This window comes from Lithobates pipiens, unplaced genomic scaffold (assembly GCF_037356315.1).
Source record: "Lithobates pipiens isolate NorthernLeopardFrog02 unplaced genomic scaffold, aLitPip1_a1.2 Scaffold_18, whole genome shotgun sequence".
Lineage (NCBI taxonomy): Eukaryota > Metazoa > Chordata > Amphibia > Anura > Ranidae > Lithobates > Lithobates pipiens.
Genome location: NW_027507758.1, coordinates 497,555,112 through 497,572,707, shown reverse-complemented (window position 1 = coordinate 497,572,707; position 17,596 = coordinate 497,555,112). Strand labels below are relative to the sequence as shown.

The following is a 17,596-nucleotide window of genomic DNA, read 5'->3' as shown; positions in this document are numbered from 1 at the left end:
TCATGCAGTCTTCACCAGCCCCGTATTTTCCCATTAAAAGAAACGGAGTAGAGGTAATAGAAGAGAATGACCTTGCATGGCCTTAGTTAGTAAATGTAGGGTCTTTTCTCTTTCCACGGCAGCATTTATCAATCACAATGCATTCCTTTCCTTGGCAATATACAGCCAGTTCAATGCCCTCTCTCCATCCCCCAATAGATAGTTGCTGTGCATTTTTTAAGGTATAAAAGAGTTCCCTTGGTTGACATGTGAGGGGGTGTGATGGTGTTTATGCTGTGTCAGAGCCATCTTATGCCTCATTGAGTAGAAGTAGTCTTTTTGCACCTGTCACTTATTCTGCATGGTTTCATTTCAAAAGAGGCACAAGTAGCAATCTGCGTGTTAAATGAGACCGCACTTCCATTAGCTTCTTTCTCTTTCCATTATTGCGCCATAAGTGCAGAGTACAGCTTGTAGGAAAGATGTACAATGTGAAGGAAAGAATACAAATGGGAAGAACATGATTCACTGATTTAATAAAGATGACAACATTTTCTAGAAAGAATCTTGGCCAGGACACTATCTGCATTGAGTTTGCATTTTTTTCCTTAAGCTTGCCGGGGCTTAGCAGGTTTTCTCCGGGTACTCCGCTTTCCTCTCAACCTCAAAAGACACGTTGGCAGATTATTGTGCCTGGTATGTATGTATGTACAAATTGGCTATGCACTTGTTATGGTATTCTGGCAGCTGGTTCCAAGGCTGTGCAAATGGACGATTGAGAAAAGACCCGACAACCTACATTGTAAAAAAAAATGGCCAAGAAAATTCCACTGAAAAGGCATCCCCAGTGAATCAGACCTGGTGCCCAGACAGCTGGCCCATAGAACTGCTGTGAGTCAGATACAGCTGAATGGATGTGTCTCACGAACACCATCGTTGGGTCAACAGATAACCTCCAACCATCATAGCCTTGATTAGGCAGAATTGTGTTCAGTCCATTTCTGAAGCAAAGATCAACTAAGGCTTAACCTCCCTGGCGGTATGATTATGTCTGATTTTTGATGCTGAAAGCGGTACAATTATTTTGCATGGAAATTTTGGCGTTTTAAATTGTAGGCCTGTAATTCTTAGGAATAACTCACTTAAATCTGTCCAAACAAGAGTCTAGTAGACATCCCGGGTATGATAAAGTTTGAAAAACGAAATCATAAATTATAATATAATACATAACTTTAAATAATTATAACAAATAATAATATAATAATAATAAAAATTATTGTTGTTTTGTCCTGTAATAACAACACATTAATAATATTCATCAGGCATATCCATGGTACACAGCTATTGTTTCTAAGTAAAAGCAATCAACATTTCCTCTGTTCCATTTTCTCTTATTATCTTTAGGAAATTGAATATATAAATTTGAATTTCTCCATTTTTTTTTTTTTAAGTTTGTTCAATCAATAAAATCAAATTTGTGTAAAGAGGGATATTGATACTTGTACATTTGTTTTTTTTGTTTTTTATGGAGGATGCCATTTAGTTTTGCTAAAATAGCTGCTGAGCCCAACAATGGTTGCACAATTTTAATCACATTCAGCCATTCAGATGAGTTGGCAAAACAAGATGGCCGTTTAGAGACAAAATCGCTTGAGTATAAGAATTGTATTCTGTGCTTGTGTTTTCCTCTACATGTACACTTGGCATATTGCAAAAATAATTCCGATGACTTACCGAAACGTATAATTTATGTGTGGAGAACCTGCGGCAAATAAGTTCCTGGAAATCGACATCTGGACACTATTTTTGAATGGCACATCAAGCCACAAGAAATAAATATCCTCTTATGATGAACCATGATCACAAGACAATGAACTCAATGCTTGCTGTAGTGATATTATGCTTTGATTGGTCAATTTTATATCTTGATACAACCTACATACCTGTATACTTATTCTGTGAATGTGCCAAATTAAAATTAGAACAGCTTACTTATCATGCTTGAGTCTGTCTGATCTCTCTGGGTATCACTGAGGTCAGGTATCTGTAGCTGAGTTGCCAAATCCCACAAAACAGGAAAGCTCCGGATAATGCTGTTAGTTAAATATAAGGATATAACTCAGGCATAATTCACCCAATACACAGTGTGATTTATAAATACTTAACATGTAATGAGACATAAAATGTTAACTTGTGGTCACAGATGAAATAGCACATCCTGCCATTAACATTATTTGAAATGTTCTAGTCTCTTGCAACATCTAAAATCAATTCTCTGATGACTGGGTTCACCATTACTCTATAGAGAAATAGGAAATATTCTCGTTCCTTAATTTACGTTTAATGAGATTCATAGGTTGAATGCGGAGCCAAGGGGGGCAAAAAAAACCAAACCAGTATATCTTTACAATACATGCATATTTCCCTTGCGTTGTGCACTAGAGTAAAGACTGATTGGTTCCTAGTGTTAGCCTTCTGAGTCTTGCTGTGCAGGGGATACAATTTCATTTATTTTTTAGTATAAATAACTACCTTAAAGTGTTACTAAACCCAGGACCCTGCATTCACTATATCTGGTCTCCTACAGTACACAGAACATGGAAATGGAATTGTTTTAGCAAATTTAAACTTCTAAATACCTTTTCTCATCAGCAGTATATAGCAGTCGTGTGACTTCTATCAGTGTCTGGTTAAAGCTTGTAGGAGGAGTTTTCACTTTACTCTGACTGTCCTATGGGGCTGCAGGACCCATGCCAATTGGCCCTGTGCTGATGACATGCACCGTTCCAAGGAAAGAAAAACTCTCTAGCAATACACACTAAACTATGTGCTCTCATCAGCAGTATATAGCAGTCTGGTGACTTCTATCAGTGCCTGGTTAAAGCTTTTAGGAGGAGTTTTCATACTGCACTGGGTGACCTATTAGGATGCAGGACGCCTGATACTCTGTCTGGACAGGGCTTATTGGCCCTGTGCTGATCACATGCACTTTCCCAAGAAAAAAAAAAACTCTCAGGCAATACACACCAAACTGAGCATGTGCAGCCTGACTCAAGTAACTCTGTCTTATCCAGACATGTTTTGGAGACAATGCAAGAAGGGGGGGATCTGTGCATACCAGATCAAACAGCCTTTTTTACACAATGCAGAGGATTAACCCCTTAGGTTCCACAGTGAGTATAACAAGCACGATTTACTTCATATACAGACTGATTTTACTGGTGCGGGTTTAGTAACACTTTAAGTGTTTATTATAATCCTGGAGTTTATAAGCCATTTGTTACAGAAGGTCTTGTCAATTTTTCCAATCATCTCTATAGCTACACAATGGGGTTGATTTACTAAAACTGGAAAGTGCAAAATCTGGTGCAGCTTTGCATAGAAACCAATCAGCATCCAGGTTTGTCAAAGCTTAATTGAACTTAGTTGAAGTTAGAAGTTGATTGGTTACCATGCACAGCTGCACCAGATTTTGCACTCTCCAGTTTTAATAAATCAACCCCACAGGTCAGTGTATACAGTGTTTCCTTTTTCTTGGGCCCCAGTAGTTAAAGTTCTGAAGTTTCCCACAGATATTGTATGATGGTGAAAGGTCCTGATTAATGCAAGACATAAATATATATGCATGTTTTGGCCAGGCATGCATATTGAAACCTTGAGCAGACATCCATGATGTTGGATTCTGTGTAATGTAAAATATAAAAACAGGAGAACCTGTTTACAAAAATGCACTACCGTCCTAATGACAGTTGGGAATGGAGGGACGTGTATGAAAGTTTTGGCTGATTGAGTGCTGAAGTGATGGTGTTTTATATGATAATCTTTGCACATTCAGAACCAAGTGTGGATCAATATATAGATAGTGGCCTGAAACAAAAATCACCTACTTCTGTAACCAGATGGTAGAATAAATATCTGGTAATTAATTCATTAATTTTTAAGACCTGATTTTAAAATTTGGAGCAGATCAAAACAGCAAAAAATAATGTTAGCTGCCATTGTTTAAGGTGCGATAGAAAATGAAATTTGGACTTTGATTGGGTGCTCTTGGTAGCAACTTTTATTTGCTTCAGTTTTCATAAGTTAGCTTCCAAGTTCCAAGTAAGTTTGTTGAATCTAAAATTCCAGAAGTTGTATTTGTTTTGGCCTTTTGCATTTTTACCATTCTCTTGTTCTCTTTTGTTGCCTCTTGGGTTGCACATCTCTTTTTATACCCCATAGCATTCTCTTTCCCTTCTTCTCCCCTTTTAGACTTCTTCCTCCCCCCTGTCCTAACACCATAACATTCTTCCTCTCTTCTCCACCTCCTTCTCTCTTTCTCTTTCTCTTTCTCCATCTTCTCTGTCCTGACCCCGTAACATTCCCTCTATTCTCCATCCTACACTTCCCTTTCTGCCACTCTGTCCTAAGATAATAATGCTGTCTATCCCCTCCACACCCCCCCCCCCCCCCTTTCTCTTCTTCTTCCTCTTCTTTGTCCTTACATTCTCTTTCTCCTCTGCTCTCTTCTTTTGTTCTTCCCCCCTCTGTTCCTATCCCATAATGTTTCCACTCTCTTCTCCATCCCTCCTTTTTCCTTCTTCTTCTCCTTGATCTCCATCTTCTTCTCCTCTGTCATTCCCTCTCTCGCTCTTTCTCTCTCCCTCCCTCACCCCAATTCTTTTCCTTTTCTCCTCTGTCCTTACTTTATAATGTTCTCTTTCTCTCCTCCAGCCCTCTTCTCACCTTCTTCTAACCCCATTACTCTCTCTCTCTCTCTCTACTCTCACTCTCTCTCTCTCTTTCTGTGTCTCTCTTGCTCACTCTCCCTTACATCCCCCATCTTTCCTTCTTCCTCTCCTCTGTCCTTACCCCATAACGTTTCCTCTCTCTCCTCCACCCCCCTTCTCTCCTTCTTCCTCCGCCTTCCTCCTTTCTCTTGCTCCTCAGGGTTTCTTTCATTAAATGCACTAGCTGCTCTTGAAACATATGTTGCGTTTGTTAAGACTCCGACAGCAACCTTGCGTAAAGCAGTGGGGATCTGAGAGGCACACACCTTTTAAGGTTGAGATAAAGATGCCTATTTATAAAAAGAAACATTCTTTGGCACGAAACAACCCTTCACACGGCAGGACTATGTACTAGGTCAAAAAATAATCTTTTTGCTTGCCTTTTTTTCTTTGTAATTTTCTGTGACTTATCATTATTCCCATTGTGCTTTGAAGAGTCAAGCATAAAATGGATGCACAGAGGTGTCTTTCTGGTGTGTTGATCATTTAGGGTACATTTTCACGTGGCATTGCTAAACTTTTTTTTTACGGGCGGTTATAATTAAAGGGTACCTTACACGGAGTTGCAAAATATACCATGGTAATAATTTGAGCTTATGCTAGCATATTTAAAAAAGGGGGGAGAAAATACTGTGCTAAACCAAAACAAACAAGAAAAACCACAATAGCTGCTAACATTCAAACAAAGTCAAAAACAATATACAAAAATGAGTGTAGTGCTAAATAATGCGACCAAATCAATGGAAAGATTTGTGCATGTGACTAAAAGAAAATTAAACACACAATGAAGGGACCAGTGACTAGGGATGAGCCGAACACCCCTCAGTTTGGTTTGCACCAGAACATTCGAAGGGACTGAAAATTCGTACGAACTTTAGAACCCTATTAAAGTCTATGGGACTCGAACGTTCGAAATCAAAAGTGCTAATTTTAAAGGCTAATATGCAAGCTATGCAACAGACAACACCAGCAATAAGGGGTATCTTCAGGTGTATACTGTGCTGGAGGCACACAACACCCACTCCTGCAGATGCCTGTATTAGAGAACACCAGCAATAAAGGGTAGATACAGGTGTATACTGCGCTGGAGGCACACAACACCCACTAACTCCTGCAGATGGCTGTATTAGAGAGCAACAGCAATAAAGGGTAGATACAGGTGTATACTGTGCTGGAGGCACACAACACCCATTAACTCCTGCAGATGGCTGTATCAGAGAGCAACAGCAATAAAGGGTAGATACAGATGTATACTGCGCTGGGGGCACACAACACCCACTAACTCCTGCAGATGGCTGAGAAAAGAACACACTGTCCCTGCCTATCTAGCTCTTTTCCTGCACGCGAGCACACTACACAAGGCCGCCACGCTGGCGGCCTTATATAGTGTGGAGCGTGTACTAAACCCCCTGAGCTATAATTGGCATTGTGGCCAATTATGGCTCTCCTCGCTGCCGGCGCTGTGATTGGCCAAGCATGCGGGGTCACAGTGCATGCTTGGCCAATCATGAGCCAGCAATGCACTGCGATGGCGTAGTGCATTGTAGGCTGTTCGTACCACACAAATTTGTTGCGAACAGTCTACAAAGTTCTGAATTTGCCGAACAGACGAACGGCCGATGTTCGAATGGAACACTGAGCTCATTCCTACTAGTGACAAGGAATCATTAGTTCTCAATGACAATAATATTGTGAGTATAAACCACTCAAACACAAACATTGATACATGCAATGCAAAAAATAGAGAACTGAAACACAGTGTGAGTTCACAAATAATGAACACCAAAGTCCAAACAAGTGCGTGAAAAAAGAGGTATCAACTTCCAGACAGGGTGTTGACATGTAATCCAGGTGAACTGATTAAATGCCTGTATACACTTCAAGGAATTCTCAGATAAGAAGTTGGGTACTCTTACCAGATACGGTGGACACACATGCCGTATGGCAATGGGTCAAGCAAGCTCGGAATCCTTGGTTTCTGGTGGTTCAACGCTGCAGGGATGCAACGCTGGATGGGATGATTGATCTTGACACTCTACACCATAGGACGAGACAACAATGGAAAACTGTCAGTCAGGTTGATCCAAGGAACGATAGTAGGGGAAAAATGGTCACCTGATTTGTAGCTCAGTTGAGTGATCCTCACAAGTGATGTTGGGCTTGGACTGGTCACATGCCCTTTTGCTCTGTTCTGCTTTTCTTTACTCCTGTGTGCAGAGGGTCCGATACAAGCTGAAGATCCTGTCCAGGTAAAACTGGAGCACCACTGGTTGTGCTGAAGTCCCTGCTCTATGCGTGCTCTACATTGTTTAAAAAGGCTGTTTGATCCTGTTTTCTATGATCCTCCCCTTCTTCCACAGTCCCCAATCCATCTCCTGATAAGACAAAGCCTTTGGAGTCACTCTGCACATAGTTTGTGTATTGCTAGAGAGTTCTTTTTTCCTTGAGAGGGTGCATGTGATCAGCACAGGGCCAATCGGCCCTGTCCAGACAGAGGGTCATGGGTCCTGCAGCCCCATAGGACAGTCAGAGTAAAATGAAAACTCCTCCTACAAGCTTTAACCAGAAACTGATAGAAGTCACTAGACTGCTATATACTGCTGATGAGAAAAGATATTAGCAGGTTATATTTACTAAAATAATTGCATTTCCATGTTCTCTGTACTGTGGGAAACCGGATATAGTGCATGCAGGGTCATGGGTTTATTAAAACTTTAAGGGATAGGAGAAACAGTTTTAATTACCTGATCTGCAGCCCCTCAGCATACAGTGCTCCCCTATGCAGCGGCGGATGACTGTCCCTCGGTGTCATAACGTCTGATGCAGGGCGGTGGACTAGGGTTGCCACCTTTTGTTCAAATCAAACCCGAACACTTTAGCGGCCCACGGCAATTTTTTTTATAGTATAAACGATACATATATTTTGCTATTGAATCATAATCATATGGCGTTAATAACAAGAGTCACCCTTTACATCAGGGTCCACAGAGTTCCCCTTTTACATTTGAACTTGCAGAGTTCCCTTTCACTGTAAGGGGGGACTCTGCAGACTCTGATGTAAGGGAGAACTCTGGGGCCTCTAACATAAAGGATGCTCTTGGAACCCTGATCTAAGGGGCAACACTGAGAACTCTGATGTACGGGGAGGACTCTGATGTAGGGGGAACACTGTAGCCTCTGGTGTAAAGGGGAACTCTGATGTAAGGGGTGCTGTGAGAACTCTGATTTACCTTAGTGTACTCACTTAGAGGCAGGAGAGAGAAGGGGAAGACTTCAGTTACAGACAGGGATGGATGGTGAGCTCACTCACCCCTTGGCAGTCAGCTCTTTTCAATCCAGATGTATTTGAGGCTGCTGGACTTCAAATTTCCGGTCCCAACAGCGCCAGGGATTGGAGTGTGGGCAGACACAGAGGGGTGGGGGTGGGGGAAAGAGGTGCAGATCTAGCCCTCTCTCCTCTCCCTTCTGTGTATGTGTTTGGGGGGGATTGTTAGTGCTAGCTTTGGGCATAGTGAAAATGTGTAACAGACACTCTCAGCTTAGACAACTGCAGGTAGCAACCCTGCTTGAAGGCCAAAGTCCAGTCTAAATAATGTGTCCGGGTTTCAGGCTGTCTGAAACCCGGACACATGATTCCAAACCCGAACTGTCCGGGTGAATCCTGGACAGGTGGCAACCCTACGGTGGACCCTTCCATGGTCTTATGACGTGTTGACTCTAGACTGCTGGGGCAGCACAGTGGCTTTGTAGTTAGAACCTGTGCCTTTCAGTACTGAGGTCCTTGGTTCACATCTTGGTCAGGAAACTATCAGCATGAAGTTTGCATGTTCTCCATGTTTGGTTTTCCTGCAGATGCATTGGTTTCCTCCCGCACTCCAAAGGCATGCTGGTAGGTTTTCTGGCTCCTGTCTGAAGTGACTCTAGTATGTGTATACAAACTGACTACCACATTCTGCATGCTGGTCCCAAGCCCATACAAGTGGGGAGGGTTAAAGAAAGACCTTGCATCTGCTGGTGTGAACAAACCCTTATTCTCTATGCCGTGGAGATGAGGAGGGGGGGGGGGGGGATTCAGTAGTTTAGCAAACTGGGCAAGCCCAGTGCCAGTTATAAAAAAAAAAAATCAGTTCTATGATATCCTTTGTGGTATTAGTCTACAACAGGAAATTGGGAGCTGCATTTCTGGCAGATGTATGGGTATTTTTCTGTGCAGGGTCTATAAAGAAATAAATCTTGGGTATACTGTATGCAATTTATTTTGCCCTGACATGCAATTTAAAATTTGCTATGTAGCAATTCACTGTCTCAAATTATTAGACATTTTTGGCATTTGACATTTAGGGGAGGTCGCCGACACTATCTGTCTGTGGGACTAAAGGTCACAAAGCCAGAAGTGAATGTCCAGCATTTTGGCACCCTTATCAAATGTATCTGTAATTCTCTTTAAATTTTAGCTTTAATGGCTCTTTAAAGTCATGTTTACTAGTTTGCTATTCAGCTTATCCATTCAATCTCTAGAGGTGCTTTTTCTTTGGAATTCATTGTTTAGAAGTCATTTTAACTTGAGAGCGCAATGTATGATCCCATAGATGGTAATGGATTCAAATATAGAGAGAAATGATATTTTCTCTGCAGAAGGACTTACTCCCATATGTTTTATTGAACATTTAGGCACATTAATCCTCCTTCTAAATGGGGTATACAGTGTGTTCCTAGTACATATACAGATGTGTTGGCCTGGATTCAGATCACTGGTAATGGTTTTCTCAGTGAGTCTACGAGTACCATTAATACAAGACAAATGTACCTGAAATCTCCTTGTCTTTCCCGTGAGGCTCCTGCCTCATCGCCAATCGTGATTTTAAGAGTGCTAATTGCTGTACAGGGATCTACAGAGACAATCAGGAGGACGTGGGATAGCATTACATGGGTTAATATCAGGTGGGAGGAAATTGATATACTTAATAATGAACAGGGGGGAGGAAGAGCAGAGAGGAAGTCATGTGAAGCCTTTCATAGTACATTTGGACCAGAATCAAGCTGATGCTCATTAAACATTGTGCTGTCAGAGATGTCATGCTTGTTTTATGGGCTCCTGTGGCTAGGATCGCAATTGAGGATTACCACAAAATAAAGATGAATGGTCCCCAAAGAACAAAAGAAAAAAAAATGCAAACAGCTCTGACATTTAACATCTTTCGGTTCTTCACAATCAGTAGCCCAAGGGCCACATGCAGATTTCAGATTTTTCGTACACAACATAATTGCCATGCATTCATGAATTTTGTGTAGCTGGTTAGCTAATAACATAGCCATAGCTGAGGCTGACTTTGGATGGCAATTAGACATTAGTGAGCAATTTCTCTCACCAAAGATGCTTTGACTTCTCTTTAGGCACAGAACCATGATTGATATGACCATTTAAAAGTGCAATGTGCCACTCTGATCAAAAGATATAATATCTGCCGGTTACAAAAAAAAAAAAAATAGTAAAAAGCCTTTTTGAAGAGGAATTCTAGAACATCATGAAGTATCCCAAAAAGCTTAGCATTTTTGTAATCTAGCCAGAATCAAAGGTATAGTAGAAAAAGTTATCTATAGGTATAACTATGGGTATATGGAATTGGGGCAAGGTGATTTTTTAGGAGCTCACTTTGGCTCAGATTTGGCCAGTTTTGCTCATTTGAATATTAGCTCATGGGCTTACTTTTATAAATGCAGTTATCGTTAAAGCTAGCCACACACAATACATTCTGATTGTACAGTTTCTTAGATCTACCAACAGCTAAGTAGCGTAAGACCCTACCTAGATGATATGGCCATCTTAAAATTCAGACTGCTGCTCCCAAACTCTGACAGCCTTGTCAAAAAGACCTTATGGCCTCTGGCTGCCAGAGGCATTGTGAGTATTTCACGGTATTATAGACTATAGGGAGTCTATTGTTATCAATTGCACAGACCCCATTATTTATTTTAAACAGATCTCTCACATTTTTGGAAGAAAAGATATAGAAAATAATTCCTCTTTAAAGAGCAATCACATCTACCATTTAGGAAAAAAATATAAAATGTAATCCTATATAAGCTACATCTCTCAGTGATGTTTCCTGTCGTTGTTTGCGTAAATTAAGTACATGGTTCATGCATGTTCAGATTTGTTATCAAGCTTCCCAGCATTCAGGTTTAAGGGGAAGAATTGTATGAGCTATGGTTCCTCTGCTCTGGGGACACTTACAAGTTCCTAAAGGCATTCTCGTTCTCTGCTGCTTTAAGAAGTACAGCCCAGGGAAGTGATGGCAAACCTTGGCACCCCAGATGTTTTGGAACTACATTTCCCATGATACTCATGCACTCTGCAGTGTAGTTGAACATCCTGGGAAATGTTGTTCCAAAACATATGGGGTGCCAAAGTTCGCCATCACTGTCCTAGGAATAGGGATTTAGAGACCCAGCTTGGTAACAGTGATGGAGTCACGTGACAGAGGAAGGAGATTCGCTCTATAAAATATTCAGTGCACATCACGCAGGCAAGTATTAAGTAATTGGTCCATATAGGTGGATGGAGAGATGTTAATATCGCTGGACAGTCCCACCATTGGCAGAGTAACTGAAAATGTATTGTAGGGCACTCAGAAAAGCTTTTAGGCTGGATCCAAATGGGCAGTAAAGCAGAAGTTTAATCCACATTTTTACAGCTTCCTGATTGCCCATCTCCAAACGAACATGCCAGCCGCTTAGACGAGTACAAATTGCTGCAATGCTAAGCTTTACAGTAAGGCAATTTTAACCCAGCATGTTAATTTACAACGATGGCACCACCAGTTCACAGCAGTGGCAGCTCAGGGTGAAAGATGCAGGGCAGAGGGCAGGAACACAAACCAGCAACATCCAACCCTCCCTTTCTTTTGGAAGATGGCTGGACGGGAAGGTGGGAGGCCTCCTTACTTTAGGAGGCAAATGTCCTGCCGCCTGGGATAACTCTGATCTCCCATCCCCTGTCTGAGCTAGGGAGTGCTGGATGTGGCTGAGCCACTGCAGGTGAACCATCTCTGGGGTCACAGTGCCGGGTGGTGGGTGGGTCAGTCGGGCTTCCCCTGCGTCTCCTCCGGCCATGCGTCTCCTCCCTCCTCATCCTAGGCCAATAGATTGGCCTGGCAGGAGAATCGGTATGGCAATAGTGAATATTAATTCGCTATTGTCACACAACTGTGTAGGCTTGGGGCGCAGTGCTCTGCGCCCTGAGCCCACTCTTTTTTGAAGCCTATTAGAGCCTCTCGTTCCAATCACGTGCTTAAAAAAAAACCTTGCATCTTGCATGTGGATTAGTGGATTAGGGTGCTGGATGCATGGATGGGGGGGGGGGCAGCGCCCATGTGCCCCTAAGGGATGGGCCGCCACTGGTTTACAGGTTGAACTGGATGGACTGTTGTCTTTCTTCAACCTCACTTACTATGTAACTGTGTAACCTGTCAAACTCATCTTGGGTAACTGAACCCTATAGTGCCTGATTATTATTATAATACAGGATTTATATACCACCAACAGTTTACACTGCGCTTTACAATATAAAGGGGAACAGTGCGATACAATACAGTTCAATACAGAAGGAATAAGGAGCTCATGGAGCTTACACTCTAAAGGGATGGGGAGGCGGTACAGTCTTGTTGCAAAGCAATAATGTAACCTGTAAGGCATGCTGATAAAGGGCTCATTCACACCAGCAGGTCCGTCTTATGTTCTGCATAATGCACACCTGCTTGTGTTCATTGTGTACATTGTACTATATATATTTTTTTAACTTTTTAACAATATCATAAAATAACATTAACACAATAACATTGTTTTATGCACTGCAGCACATTGCAGTGCAGCGTAGTGTATCACAACACTCTGCTCTGCATAAAAATGCTAACTTTTTTCATACTATCTATGTGCGGGGACTGCGCTGGGCAGCCAACATGGCTGGCGTGAATGAGCACTGCGTGAATGAGGACTGCTACTAACGACAAAATCATTTTGCCTCGACTTCCACTTTAACAACTGGAGACCCATTAGTTGTCCAGGCCTTTTGGAAACATTTCTGGCTGTTGGGGAGGCGATATGGCAGATAAACAAGACTTTCATTCTCGCTCTCTGGTGATGTCACTGCCTTTTGTAAGAAGCAATAATTATACCTGTGCAGGTCTGGGAAACAGCATTCGGGGAAATGCTACCGGCAGCAGCCAGTTTTTCGCTGAAACAGCATCAATCTTTAAAATTACTGTTTTTTTTTTTACTGGTTAGATTTGCAGACTGGGGACGTCAAAGAGCTCTCAAATCAGAGGAAAGGATTGGTGACAGGTTATGTTTAAATAGCGCAATGCCTCCACAGGTTTAAGAATTATTTGGCTAGGATTTCTGAGCGGTTGTGCTAAGTAGAAAGCAGAAATGTCAAGTAAGCATTTCAGCCCTGCACATTGCAGACATCCAGGTCAGATAGTTTTAAAGATTTCCTGTGAACTGTTCAAACAAACCATGTTTATCTTGAGGTCCATATAACAATTACTAGGTGTCTGGCGGTCCCACGGGCCTCTACTACTCAGGAAATATGAAAAAGATTTATGAAAACAGAAAGTGTTGGAATGCCCAGCATAGCGAGGTGATGTAGGGTAATGCTGAGTGTGGGTAAACCATTTCAGCTGATTGGGCATTGCTCCTTTTACATTTTATTATCAGCAATGCAGTGGCTAAAGGGTTTGTGCGGCATTGATGGTGCCCTAAAGGTCAGATTATCGGACGATCGCTCCAAAAAAGAGAAATTGTTTGTCTGCTTTTCTCATCGTGTGTACTAGGCTGGGTGACCTAGCCATTCAAGATAAGGTTGAGGAAAGCCTATCATACCCGGAGACCTGAAATAATTCTGTTAGTGGTCAAGCTCTACCAAGGTCCACCCAAGGTGGAAAAAGGCCTTTATTCTTTATAACCTTATACTTGTGGTCTTTAGCAATAAGATAGTGTAGTAAGAGAATCAGACAAGACTTGAAGGCTATATACCCTTTCTTAATATGTGGAGCTGTGTGTTACTCCTACACAAATTACAGGTTCTGAGAAAAGGTTATTTATTCAAAGTATTTCTATAGTGCGGAGTTATTTGAAGCTCTTGGAATATTAAGACTCATTATGATCAATCTCTGGATCAGATGTAAAATAGCTTGTACTATAATGAGTCTAATACACAACACACGTTGAACCTACACAAACACTTGGAGAGACTGCAAATGTCATGCTGGTATTGGCTGTAGATAGTAATGCATGCTGAACATAAGCACTGCAAGAACACATTGCTTTGCAGCAGATATAGGCTAGTGTCACATCTGGTAAGTTTAAATGCTACTTTTACATTTTTTTCTCTTCTTTTTCCCTAAACATAGTTGAAAACATGCATTGTATCTTTGCAGAGGGTGTGTGTCACCTTGTAAAACAACCTATTCACTTTTAAAAAAGAAATAAAAGTCTTTTAAAACATTTGTGTATAGATATACAAAAATATATAAATACCCTTGTTCCCCTTTTTTTTTAAGTGATCACATTCCCTCTGTCCTCAACTGCATAAGAGCTGTGGGAGGAGAAGCAACAGTACACCAATCTTCCCAGTAAATGGCTGTGCAGGGGGGCGTTTAACCTCCCTGGCGGTACAATTATTTCGGATTTTAGGTGCTAAAAGCGGTACCATTATTTTGCATGAAAATTTGGCGTTTTATATTGTAGTCCTGTAATTCTTAAGCCTCATACACACGGTCGGACTTTGTACAAACTTTTCCGTGGACTTTTGTACAAAGGGCGTGGTCCACAAGTTTGTATTGCATACACACGGTCGGACTTTTTGACAACAAACACGAACGTAATGACGTCACAACGTACTGACGCCGCTTCAAAAGAGGACGTTCAATGACTCCAGCTCCACCTTTGGTGAACTTCTGTATTGTAGTCTGATCTTTTGCATTGGTTCTGAGCATGCGTGTTTGTACCTTGTACAAAAGTCCGATGCTTTTGTGTACACACGGTCGGACTTTGCTCCATCGGACTTTTGTTGCCAGAAAGTTTGTCCGTTCGCACAGCCAACAAAAGTCCGATGAAAACAGAAAAAGTTTGTCCGATGGAGCGTACACACAGTCGGATGTTGCTCCAAAACAGCTAATTTGCATGTTTGTTGTCAAAAAGTCAGACCGTGTGTACGGGCCTTAAGGAATAACTCTTAAATCTGTCCAAACCAGAGTCTAGCAGACATCCCTGGTATGATAAAGTTTGAAAAATGAAATCATAAATTATAATATAATAAATAACTATAAATAATTGTACCAAATAATAATATAACAATAATAAAAATTATTCAATAATGTAATCAAATCAAAAACACTGAAATTTGCTCAGTTGCAGAATTGTCACTGTCATTACTTTTCAGTATTTGATGATGGATCTCCCCACAAATCGCTATCGCTCAATTCTGCGAGTGATTCCAATTTATTATCGCTGTTTTCTAGCTGGTCTAAAACCATTTTTGATGTAAAATTACAGTTTGGTTGCTATGGACAATCTCCAGTTTCCAGGCATAAAGAACAGTTTTTATTATATAAAACTGCATGCAGGACACTGGGCAGACCACTAGGGACAAAGGGGATGTGAAATATTTACATACAGCAATGTAATCTGTAAGATTACATTATACTGTATGTATACTGTCTGTTTCACTTTTTGAATTTGGCGCCGATCTCCGTCCCCGTGCGTCGCACCGCTCGCAGGGAACGGAGATCGGGTCCGTGATAGATCGAGCGAGACGTGGCTCGCTCGTACAGCGGGGGGACATCGCTGGATCCGAGGGAGAAGGTAAGTAAACCTCCTCCTGGATCCAGCGATGCGGTCCCGAGTCTGGCTCGGGGTTACCGCTCTTGGTATAAAAATTCCACCCTGAGCCAGACTCGGGAATACCATCAGGGGGGTTAAGGGCAAATCTGATCATTGGATGAGAGTAAGCTAAGTTCCCAGCATAGTTACAGAGCTGACCACTCTGTGTTCTCATGTCTAGTGTGGTCAGTTTTAATAGGAAAGCAGAGGGACTGGCAGGAACACCAGGCATTTCACAAGCAATACAAAGAGAACAGATTTTGATGAATATTTTTTCATAGAAGTACATAGTACAACAGGCACATATCAGGAATATGAAGTGTTGCATTTACATTCTTTAAGTAAGGTACAGTCCTCATCGGCTGTTGCTTATTTTAGAGTCAAATATATTTTTATTGTGTTTAACAGAGTGAAACAACATAATATACATTATAGCTGGATGTTCAGTATAGGGAGCAATACAATACATATTTGGTATACTCTTGCTATACTTTTGCTAGTAGGTGTCGGCTTAGCCCGTCGTGTATTGCAAATCATCTTATGGATAATGAGAGTGAAAACCTCCAGATCTAGGCTATTGCAATGTAGAATTGGGGGGAGAAGAAATGAAGAAGACGGGGGGGGGGGGTTGGAAGGTTGGGAGGGGAAAGGTTGGGGTGTAGCAGGGGGAAGGGGTGGACTGAAGGGGGATGAGCAGGCCTTGGTGCAACACATTGGAGGGTCAGGGACACAGGGTACATTTAGTTCAGTTGAGGGGAGTCAATAGGGCTTTCTGAGCATCAGAGGTAGAGTATTCGATCCAAATGAGAGTTTTACATTTATCATAGGTATCATTGTCCAAGGCTATCATCTCTTCCATGTGCATAATGTCGTTGACCACTGAGACCCAGGAGGACAGGGGAGGGGTGGTAGTGGTTTTCCAAAAAAAGAGGTATAAGTTGTCTGGATGCTGATAGAAAAAGCATAATAGAGCATGTTTTTGAGAGTGTATGGAGCCCGGGAGCATAGACAATAGAGCTGTCTCTGGTATTGGTGTTGTTAGTCGATCATATAGGCTACTATAAATGGCAAAAACCTGAGACCAGTGGGGTTGAATGGCTCCACACTCCCACCATATGTTGAGATACCTTCCCTCTGCGTCGCCACATCTCCAACATGAAGTGGGGGCAGAGGGGAAGATTTTATGGAGTGATTGAGGCTCCTTGTACCACCTAGATACGAGTTTAAAGTTCTTCTCTTGTATGTAACAAGAGGTGGAGGATTTATGTGTGAAGTGGAATGACTTTTGCCAGTCAGAGAGTTCCTTTCCCAGGTCCATGGCCCACCTCTTGGTGTAAGTTGGGGGTTGGTCATTGATCAGTGAGTGTTGTAGTTTATAAATGGTGGAGAGTAGGTGTTTGGGTGTATCTGAGAGAAACACAGTTGTTTGTAACCTGTCAGGTACCTATGAATTTGGGAAGAGGAGAACAGGTCTGAACAGAAGGAAGATATGCGGAGAGCTGTTAACCAGTTACCCTGTACTCCTGGTACAATAGGTGTACCCAAGGTTGGGTGCACAAATGAGCTTGCTATAGGCCATGTAGAATGGAGATATGGGCCCACCGCGTTGTATCCCATACCTTGTGGGAGGGCAAGGTGGTCAAATAATGATGTAAGTGGTGAGGGGTCTGTGGATAGTAGCAATGACAAGCCATTTTTGTACCATAGGTGTAGTTCTGCAGTTATTAATGGGGAGGAAGTGGACAGGAGGTACAGTTTCTGCCCATACCCCAATAGCAATGCGTGGAGGTCGGGAGTGGAGAGATCTTGTTGTACCTTGGTAGATGCTTTGGGGAAGGGTCGGGGGAACCATTCCAGGATCCTGGAGAGTACAGCAGCCCTATGGTACAAGTCAAAGTCTGGAAGGCCTGCTCCACCTGGTATTTTGGGGTATGTAAGCAGGGTGTGATGGATATGGGATAATCCTT

At 42.0% G+C, this 17,596-nt stretch overlaps 1 protein-coding gene across 3 annotated transcripts in view; it reads left to right on the top strand.

Moving 5' to 3' along the window:
• The window catches only part of EPHB1 (EPH receptor B1), a 409,064-nt gene that overhangs the window by 11,078 nt on the left and 380,390 nt on the right, over positions 1-17,596 (top strand). The window lies entirely within an intron of this gene.